The sequence below is a fragment of the Ursus maritimus genome, unplaced genomic scaffold (assembly GCF_017311325.1).
Source record: "Ursus maritimus isolate PB19 unplaced genomic scaffold, ASM1731132v1 scaffold_7, whole genome shotgun sequence".
In the NCBI taxonomy this organism is placed as follows: domain Eukaryota; kingdom Metazoa; phylum Chordata; class Mammalia; order Carnivora; family Ursidae; genus Ursus; species Ursus maritimus.
Genome location: NW_024426885.1, coordinates 67974846 through 67985491, shown reverse-complemented (window position 1 = coordinate 67985491; position 10646 = coordinate 67974846). Strand labels below are relative to the sequence as shown.

At 40.2% G+C, this 10646-nt stretch overlaps 1 long non-coding RNA gene across 1 annotated transcript in view; it reads right to left on the bottom strand.

Moving 5' to 3' along the window:
- Window positions 1–2032: 2032 nt before the first annotated feature.
- The window catches only part of LOC103661878, a 43513-nt gene continuing 34899 nt past the window's right edge, over window positions 2033–10646 (bottom strand). Inside the window, exon 3 of the long non-coding RNA XR_005833190.1 lies at window positions 2033–3739. This is a non-coding gene — a long non-coding RNA (uncharacterized LOC103661878). The remainder of the gene's footprint in view (window positions 3740–10646) is intronic.

Genomic DNA, 10646 nt, shown 5'->3' with positions numbered 1-10646 from the left:
TTATTTATGCTCATTGCATTGATCTCCATATCTAATTAATCAAAACCCTTTTTTTTTAAAGATTTTATTTATTTATTTGACAGAGAGAGAGACAGCCAGCGAGAGAGGAAACACAAGCAGGGGGAGTGGGAGAGGAAGAAGCAGGCTGCTAGCAGAGGAGCCTGATGTGGGGCTCGATCCCAGGACCCTGGGATCACGCCCTGAGCCAAAGGCAGATGCTTAAGGACTGAGCCACCCAGGCATCCCTAATTGAAACCCTTTTGCAAATAAACCTATAATCTCTTCCATCTCTGTATTGTGGCCTTGGGTTGAAACTCCCAATGCTATTTAATACACCGCACAAGAGAATTAATTAAATCCCAGACATCTTAGCAACTTTAGACACAGATGATCACTCCCTTCTGGAAAGACTCTCCACTCTCAACTTCCAAGGTATGACAGTATTTTGGTTTTCCTTCTACTTACTGACAATTATTTTTTCTTTGCTGGTCTTCCTCCTCTACTTGATCTCTAACATTTCTAGTAAATGTAGACTCCACTGCGGGCCTCTGTTCCTCTCTGTATGTACTTCCTCCCTAGGTGATTGCATCCATTCCATGGCTTTCAGTTCCACTGAGAAATCCTGAGAGGGAAATGGTATGGATGTGATGTCCAAATGGAAGGATATTTGTGGATGTTACTGGGACAGCAGGTCAGCTCCACTCCATGGCTAGGCTCTCAGGGGGTGCTGGAGAATCTCTGATACCCTGGAGGATTCTCTACAGCAAAATGCTCAGATCAACTCCTTTCTAGCTGCCACATAATCATTTTTTTAAAAAAAAAGGCAAACAAGATTCACTGTATTCACACTGTCTACATTCTTTTTTAAAAAAATCATTTTCCCTTCCTCCCCTCTTTCTTATCAATCCTGTGTTTTTCTTTATTCCTCAACACCAATAGTCTAAAGACTGTGTCCCTCACTTGAAGTTTCTGGGAAGCCATCTATCCTCTGCTGTTTCTCAAAACTGTCTGGATTGAGCCTGTCTTCTGAGCACTGTACATATAATGGAGGTCCAAAGGAAGATCTGGTAATGAGATGTCACGGGATGCTTGAATTATCTCTAAGGAATCTGAATTCCCAAATGCCCTCAAGCTTCTCCCTCTCTTAGTCATCCCCTCTCAATAAATGGTACAAACATCCACCCAGTTGGTCAAACAGAAGCCAAGGGAGTACCCTCAAGTTTTCTTTTAATTAATTTATGTTTTCTTATTTATTTATCTATTTATTTATTTTTATTTAAATTCAATTAATTAACATATAATGTATTATTAGTTTCAGAGATAGCAGTCAGTGATTCATCAGTTGTATATAACACCCAGTGCTCATTACATCACATGCCCTCCTCAATGCCCATCACCCAGTTACCCCATCCCCCACCCCCACCCCTCCAGCAACCCTCAGTTTGTTTCCTATGATTAAGAGTCTCTTATGGTTTTTCTCCCTCTTTGATTTCATCTTGTTTTATTTTTCCCCTCCCTTCCCCTAAGATCTTCTGTTTTGTTTTTTAAATTCCACATATGACTAAGATTGTATAACTGTCTTTCTCTGATTGACTTATTTCACTCCCCATAATACCCTCTAGTTCCATCCATGTCATTGCAAATAGCAAGACTTCATTTTTTGATGGCTAAGTAATATCCCATTATCATATATATATACACACACACACACACACACACACACACACACACACACCATATCATCTTCACCCATTCCATATCCATGGACATCTGGGCTCTTTCCATAGTTTGGCTATTGTGGACATTGCTCAAGTTTTCTTTTCACTCTCTTATTCAATCTCCCACAGCAGCAAACATTTCGCTGAATGAAAGAAATGAACCAAAAAATGATTTATAGCAAAGGAACACAGGTCATAGGTGGGTTTAATGGTGAAATTTTTTGATAGTTTATTCAGGTAAAAAATTTATTTAACCACCTACCATGAACATAGAGCTGTTAGGGGAGCCAACAGAAGAAATAAACATAGTACACACCCTTAAAAACATTCTAACTAAGACATCTATTCTAAATAAGACAATGCACAAGGCAATCTTCAAAAATGAATTAGCTTAAACTTCACCATAGACTGTGGAATGCAGAAGAAACACTTGAAAGGTGAGCAAAGGAAGAGAAGATGAGAGAAGGAGCTAGGGGTAGGTACAGGTGCACATAAAGGGAGCAACTGGATGGCTTCACTGATTAGCTGAGACTTTTACATCTGTGCCAGAAATAGCAAGGAAGTATTGCATTTATTGTTCATGCAAGTGACTTGATATTGTAGAGTAAGTTCATTGACATTCTGACACAACTTCATTAAAAATATTCACAATGATGGCTTTCATTTATTTTTAGATGATCTTTAGGTTTTTTTCCAGCTCCAGACGCAGTAATTCTGTGGCTCTCTTACTTTGAAATAATTTGTGAATATTTGTGGAGTGTTCCTCCACATTCCCCAGCCTCTGTGCCTGATACTTTTAAAAGGTGCTCCACAGATGAGCTTTTCCTTTTGGACTGATGGAGGTAGGAAGCGTTTTTTGTTTGTTTGTTTGTTTGTTTGTTTTTTGTTTTGTGCTTAGGCACCTAGGTAGAAACACAAAGCCAAGAGAAGGTATGGGAGAGGGTGGTTCTGGTATCTCAAGAGCAGAGAGCAGACATGTACCAGGGCTGACCAATATTCTCAAGTGCATTGCTGAAATTAACCTCCAAGAAGCAGCTGGAGTGGAGAGGAATGCCTAGGCTTGCCTCTGAACACACTCAGAAATACCTGGGGACTCAGCCTCTAGAGGCAGGGGGCTAATGAATCAGCAAATATGAATCTTAATACCATTATCATCTCAGTTAAGTCCACAGGCTGGTGAGAGGGTGATATTTGAGCAAAGACCTAAAGGAGGTGAAGGAGGGACCCAAATGGATATCTAGGGAAGACCATTCCAGGCAGATCCTAAAGTGAAAAGGCCCTGGGGACAGAGAGGGGGTAGGGTAGGGGTTGGAGTTGGGAGGGCATGCTTAGTGCATTCAAGGATCTCAAGGCGTCTGCGTGGCCCAGTGACACTTGGGAGGGTAAAAGCTTAGGAAATGTCATCGGGGAGGGGGTTGGGAAGTAAATCACAGTGAGCCTCAGAGATCATGATAAGTTATTTAGATTTTTTTTTTTTTTCTGAATGACAAGGAAGTTCATGGAAGGGTTTCGAGCAAAGGAATAACAAGATCTAACAACATTTTAGAATGGATCTTTTTGGCTGCTCTAGAGAGCATACACAATAGGGGGCAAGGGTAGCAGCAGGAAGACCAATGAAGATGCTATTGTCATGGTCTCAGCAAGAGGTAAATGCGCTTTGCACTACACTCTCAGCAGTAGAGAGAAGTGTGAGGTTTGAGATATAATTCCAAAGTAAAGTCGACAGAATATACTTGCAGCTTGAGTGTGCGGTGTGACAGCCAGGTTATTAGCTTAAGCAACTAGAAGAATGGAGTTGCATTTTGTTTTATTTTATATTTATTTTAAGATGGGAAAGAAGGGAGAGGGGCAAGTTTGAGGGACATGGAATGAAGAGTTTTCCTTTGAACCCATTCAACTTGAAGTGCCTCCTCAATGGAAATGCAGATGGGGAACTGGATACAGGAGACTGCGGTTCAAGGGAGAGATCCAGGCTAAAGACACTTCTCTGGAAGGTATCCTTGTATTGATGGCATTGAAAGCTGTGGGATGAGAAGAGTTATCTGGGCAATGAGGTCAGGTAGAGAAGAGAAGAGACAGGCAGGCTGGCTGCTTGCTGCTGGGCTAGCAGGCAGCTTTCTGCTATAGCCGCCAACAGAATATTGTGAATTTTATAAATATTGTGAATATTGAATTTTTGTAAATATTGTGAATTTTGTAAATATACCAAGACTTGTAAATCATTAGCTGAATTTGTTCCCAAACCTGTTGTGTCAGTTGATGTTTCCATAATTACAACATTCAAGTGAACATTAGAAAAACTAATACTCATCCAAAGCAAAACCTGTTTCTTTGACCATAGGAGACTCTTAAGGATAGAGAACAAATGGAGGGTTGATGGAGGGAGGTGGATGCGGGATGGGCTAGACGGGTGATGGGCATTAAAGAGGGCGCATGTTCTGATGAGCACTGGGTGTTGGATGTAAGTGATGAATCACTGAATTCTACTCCTGAAACCATTAATGGACTGTACATTAACTAACTAGAATTTAAATAAAAATTTGAAAAAAGAAAAGAAAAGAAAAAAAAGACCTGTTTCTTTGAAAGTTTCAGATATATTCAATGATGGCAAATGGCTAAAAAAAAAATTTATCAATAAAAAATTAGTTGTGTTGGGGCGCCTGGGTGGCTCAGTCGTTAAGCGTCTGCCTTCGGCTCAGGGCGTGATCCTGGAGTTCTGGGATCGAGCCCCACATCAGGCTCCTCTGCTGGGAGCCTGCTTCTTCCTCTCCCACTCCCCCTGCCTGTGTTCCCTCTCTCGCTGGCTATTTCTCTCTCTGTCAAATAAATAAATAAAATCTTTAAAAAAAAATTAGTTGTGTACAATTAAGTATAAATAGGACAACTGTAAGAGATTAGGAAAAAATGAAAATCTGGATAAATTCTGTATTCAAAATGCTTCTCCAACAGTGTTTTTTGTCTCTTGCTGTAGTTTCAAGAACTAAAACTGGAAATAAAAAGTATGTAGTTTGTGCAAGAAAGGGGACGTGGAACTCCCATCAGTGGGTCTATATTCAAAGGCAGGGCCTTGACCTTACATCACCTTAAATGGTAGCATATCCCTGCCTTTCTGGGTGGAAAAGTAAGCTAAAAGCAAACTATTAGCCCACATTCCCCCTTACTTACATGCCTGAATTTGTAAGATAGTGAAGAGCAAAATGCAGGACACTGTCATGCTACTCAAAAATCCAGCATTTTGTTACAGCAGAGATGACTCAGGCACGCACCATGGGAGGGACAAAGCCAGATGTTCAGAACTTCCTCTCAGATGCCAGGCTGCCTGGCACCGTCCTATGCCTGAGCTGCCAGCAGGAACTTGTGAGCAGCAGGGAGGGTTAAATGCCTACACCTGAGCATTCAGCAAAAGAGAGATCACAGCAGATGGGGGCAGCCACTGGCTCCACCATTTACGGCTGGGTTTCTATCTTCTACTTTAGCTTGTCTTCGAGTCATTCTTTCATATAGTCTAATCAGAGAAAACTGATATTTAAAATTTTACTTGATCCTCACCTCAGTATGTCTACAGTGTTTAAAATTCAGAATATTATGTTTAGTCATCACATATAGATAGTGTCTCCTAACAACTTTACTGGAAATCCCCAGGATGTTAATTTATACTCATGACTTTATTAAGAAGCCCTACCATCACCTACTAAGAGCTATTTCTAGAAGCAGATTTGGCAAAGCCCCAGGATCACTGCCAAACTTTTGCAAAATTTCCTCATGATTTGTTTTTTAATTACAAAGTTTAAGTTGTGGCAAGATGTACATACCATAAAATTTACCGTTTTAACCGTGTTTAAGTGTACGGTTCATTGTTCTCCAAACAATCTCCAGAATTTTTGCAGACCCGTTAAACAACTCCCCGTTTTACCCTCCCTCCAGCCCCTGACAACCAGTACTTTCTACTTTCTGTCTCTATGAATTTGACTACTCTGGGCGCCCCATATAAGTGAGATCATACAGTATTTGTCCTTTTGTGACTGGTTTACTTCATGTAACATTATGTCCTTAAGGTTCATCTGTGTGTAGCACATATCAGAATGTTCTTGCTTCCTTATTAAAGCTGAACAATATTCCTTGTACGTAGGGACCACGTTTCATTTATCCATTCATCTGTCTGTGGACACTTGGGTTCCATCTACCGTTTGGCTATTACGAGTAATGCTGCTATGAACATGGGTATGCAAAGAATTCTTTGTGTGCCTGTTTTCAATTATTTGTGGTATATAATTTAATTATAATTTTGATGTTTCTAATTTTTAACCTCATCTCATTATTATTTTCTATCTTATTTTGTATAATTTGAATTACAGAGCTGTATGGGACTTTACAGATCTGGCCCAACTGTCTCATTTTTCAGATGAAGAAACTAACACCCAGCAGACGTTAGTGAATAAGGTCTCACAGAGAGCTGACGGCAGAATTGAGACTAGAACCCAAGCCTCTGAACTCCTAATCCAGAGAGCGGGCTATCATATAGGCTCATTCTGTGGCCACCTGATAGTAATATCCATCCTCTCTCCTGCTTGAATCTAAAAGGTGTCAAAGATGATCTTGTATTCTCCCACCTACTGTCTTACTAGATATTTGAAAAACTGGGCAAAGTTGTACTGCCTGTACCTAAATGAATAATTTTTATCTCTGCAAGAGAATTAACCAGCAACTAGCAATGTTCATGCCTCCCTAACATTGGCTTTTAGCATCAAAAGCAAGACTCCCAAAAGCAGATATGCTACAAGAAACAGTTTTGTGACTGGTTATTCGTCATGGCAAATGCTCAAGGAGGAAAAAGGAAATTCTAAATTCACACTAGATGCTAGGCAAATGTATGCTGGAGCTTGCAGGAGCTAACTGTGCCCATCTCTCTCCAATTCCAAGCTCAGTGATATCTCTTTGGTAGCTTGAAATCAGCCATGTTGGAAGTTTTTATACCACAAAAACTGTGAAATGCTACACATCACACCCATATTCTCACAAGAGCTGGTTGTTAATCATTTATCAGCACACTAATGTTGCCAGGGACTGCGCTCAGAGTTACGGGGGATGGAGGGAGACAGTGTTACATAGCCAAGCTTATAATTGTTTTAGAGAAAGTGTGAGCAGGGGGGAGAAGCAGAGGGAGAGAGACCATCTCAAGCAGACTCCCTGCTGAGCGCTGAGTGCACACAGCCCAACAGGGGGCTCAGTCTCAGGACCCTGAGATCACGACCTGAGCCCAAACCAAGAGTCGGACATAGCTGCCTGTGCCTCCCAGGTACCCCTCCATCACATTCTCTTACCAGTAATTGTCTGCTGCCTTATGGCATCTATTTTATTGTTTTATTTTAAAATAGAAATTGAGGAGCGCCTGGGTGGCATAGCGGTTAAGCATCTGCGTTCGGCTCAGGGCGTGATCCTGGAGTTCCGGGATCGAGCCCCACATCAGGCTCCTCCGCTATGAGCCTGCTTCTTCCTCTCCCACTCCCCCTGCTTGTGTTCCCTCTCTCGCTGGCTGTCTCTATCTCTGTCGAATAAATAAATAAAATCTTTAAAAAAAAATAGAAATTGAGGGGCGCTTTGGTGGCTCAGTCATTAAGCATCTGCCTTTGGCTGAGGTCATGATCCCAGGGTCCTGGGATCGAGTCCCCACTGGGCTCCCTGCTCAGCAGGAAGCCTGCTTCTCCCACTCTGCCTGCTTGTCTTCCCTCTCTCACTGTATCGCTCTCTGTCAAATAATTAAAATCTTAAAAAAAAATAGAAATTGAGTTCTTATTATTGGAAAGATGCCTTTTATGTAATAAATTCTTATAAATAATTGACTTCATATGAAATAGAAATTCTGGTCCTCTTTAATCTTGTCCTTACCCAATGAATGTCTATAAACCCATTAAAAATTTAATGAAGTGATTTAAACTTTCCAAATTAAAGAATATTATGATATCTTTCTGTCTTGTTTTGACATTTCAAGGAAGATGATTCGTAATGTCTGTGGAAATAACTGATATCTGTTCATTTCTCAAAGTGAACAATACTTCCTGCTGGGTGAAAAGTCTATCCTTGTTCTTAACAATGGCAGGTTTGAAGTCCTTAAAGCTCAGGATTTTCACGCCTACCATAACTCGTTCCAGCATCACATATTGCCTCGTGTTTTGTGAGCCCTGCACTCTGTAAGTCATGGTAAAAATGAGTTTGGTTTATTTATTTTCAGAGTTTATTTAGTTGCTTAGAAGACAAATACGCTGTAAAACTTTGAAAATATTTCTATATATGTTTCATGGGGGGGGTCTGTAAATTTCATTAACACTGCAACTTAAATGAACAGAAAAAAAATGTTTATTTTTCTTTATAAATGATTTGGTCTTCCTGACAAGCCCCTATTGTTTGAGGAGTATGAAATAACATTTAATTTCTATCCTAATATGGTAATTTTTGCCTGAGGCAGTACTTTAAAGAGGACTTTTTCATAAATCTTCGTCTGTTTAAGATAAAAATCACCAGTCTCAGAATTCCTCTCTCCGGTTCCCTTAGTTCTCTACAAGAAAGGAAAAGGTGTGGCTTACTGGAAATGTGCTCTTTTCTCTGGCCTCCAGTGATGACAGCAGGCTCCTGGTCATCTTTTGTCTTCCCAACACCCTGGGGTGAGGTCTGCAGTCAGTGTAATTTATAGTTGGGGCTCTTAGCTTTGGGATGCTAGTGGAGCTCCCTGTATATTGGGCCTCACTGATAATGAAGATCCTTCTGCATTTTTACTTTGCCTTCCTTTATGTTTTGGCCCAGGTAACCACTGCTCAGTTATGACTGTTTTTCACATATTAGGTCCCCATTGTCCCCAGTGCAACTACCTGCCATACTCTCTATTAGGGGCTTATAGGAACTCCTAGGTCCTCCTTACATTATCCAGGAACTGAGGTAGCTAAGGAAAGTTAAAGGGCTGCCCTTCATCTGCCTTACCAAACTCCTCCACCAATAGAATGTGATATGGTCTTGACCTGGTTGTTGGCAAAAAGTGACAGTGATCAGGACCTATCAGCCTCCTCCTTCAAGCTCTCTCCTTTTCCACACAACACTCCAAGACCTAGAGCAAGCTTTCCTCCACTTCCATTTTCCCCTTTGTGTCTTTTCCTCAAGCCTAGATCGAGATATGCTGGGTTGCGGGGGAGGGCGGGGGCAGGACACCAGGTTGGTCAGTTGGTAGAACATGTGACTCTGGATCTTGGGGTTGTGGGTTCAAACCCCATGTTGGGTGTAGAGTTTACTTAAAAAGTAGATAGCTAAGGGGGAAATGAAGGAATTTTAAAAATCCTCTATCTTAACAAAGCCTCTCTTGCAACACTATTGCCTTTGTGTGAAATTTCATCTTAAATGTCACAAGCTGAAATATGAACTCTACTTTCCTTTTACATTCTTCTGATGCTGTCCTAATTGACATTCCCTGATTTTCTGCAGATTACCAGTTTCAGCTAAGGAGAGGGACTTGAATACAGAAATATAAGAGAAAAAAAATATATTACATGCTATTATCCCTATTAATGATTATATTAACTTTGAGATTAAGATGTATAAATACTATAAACAATATTGTAAAACATAAATATTTTATTGTAAAGTAAGATAGAGCTCTAAGTCAGGGGTGGGAGACGCAGACTACAGAAAACTTTCTACCTGCTAATCAGTGTGTACTGTGGAGTTCCACATGAAGGAATGCAACCCGGGATAAATACCACTCTAGAGAGTTAAGAGATAAAACTATGAATTCTGACAGTCCCGATGGTGTTATCGTAGATCAGTTTTTTTTTTTTTAAGTAACCTCTACACCCAACATGGGGCTCAAACTCATGAGATCAAGAGCTGTTCACTCTTCCAACTGAGCCAATCAGGCATCCCTAGATCAGTTCTTTTTAATAGTCCAAAATATGTGCTATCAGTTATTAAAAAAATAACTAAGGCAAAAAAATGCAAAATAAGAAGCTACAGAATTCAGTAAAAACATACTGACAATGTGCAATTACTTCTCACTTTCTTGCAAGTGGATTTTCACTTGGTGGATGGTCTGAGTAAACCTAGGGGCACTTTTCTTTTTTTTTGACTTTCTCCCCAACCAGGCTGTTCATGGGCCATGCCCTCCCATGTCTAGGTTATAGTTTCCAATTTTAGACTATTTCGAGTTAGACAAAGCCAAGACTATGGTTTTAATCCTACACAAAGAAAATTTAGTTTGCATGGTGGAGGAAGGGGGTTGGGAAGATGTCTGACACATTTCAAAATTAAATACCAACTGTTCAATATTGGTATATTAATTTGTCCATTCTTCATTCAAATATGTTTAAACACCTGTCATATAGTCAGCACAGTGCTAGGTCCTAGGTAAATTATTGAATATAAAACAACTCACAGTCTGGTGGAAAAGACTGACTTATAAATTAATACTTTTAGAAAGATCATTCTGGTGATATGCACGATGGATAGGAAGAGACAGTGGCTAAAGAGGGGAGTATTATCATAATCCAAGTAAGAGTAATGTGGACTTAAACTAGATCAGTAGGACTAATAAAGAAGGAAAGAATTTATTTGAGGGAACTTCCAGAACTAGAACTGGATTCAGATACAGACCAGCAGAGCAGCTGCACAGGTCCCGCATCTATAGAGAGTTGCTAAAACACCATTTCAAAAAATTAGAACTGTTGTTTCACTTCCTCTAGATTTCTGCAAACTGTTCTGTACATAATTGGCAAAACACAAACTAATATTCTCTTATCAAAGTAGATAATTTCTCAGTGAAAGAACTTTGAAAGATTTCTTGCCTCTGCCAGCATAAGCCTAGCCTTATTTACTATCACATGCCAAACTTAATAGTATGACTATGGAGTAGGCTGCTATTTCTAACACCACTAACCTGATGATCACATG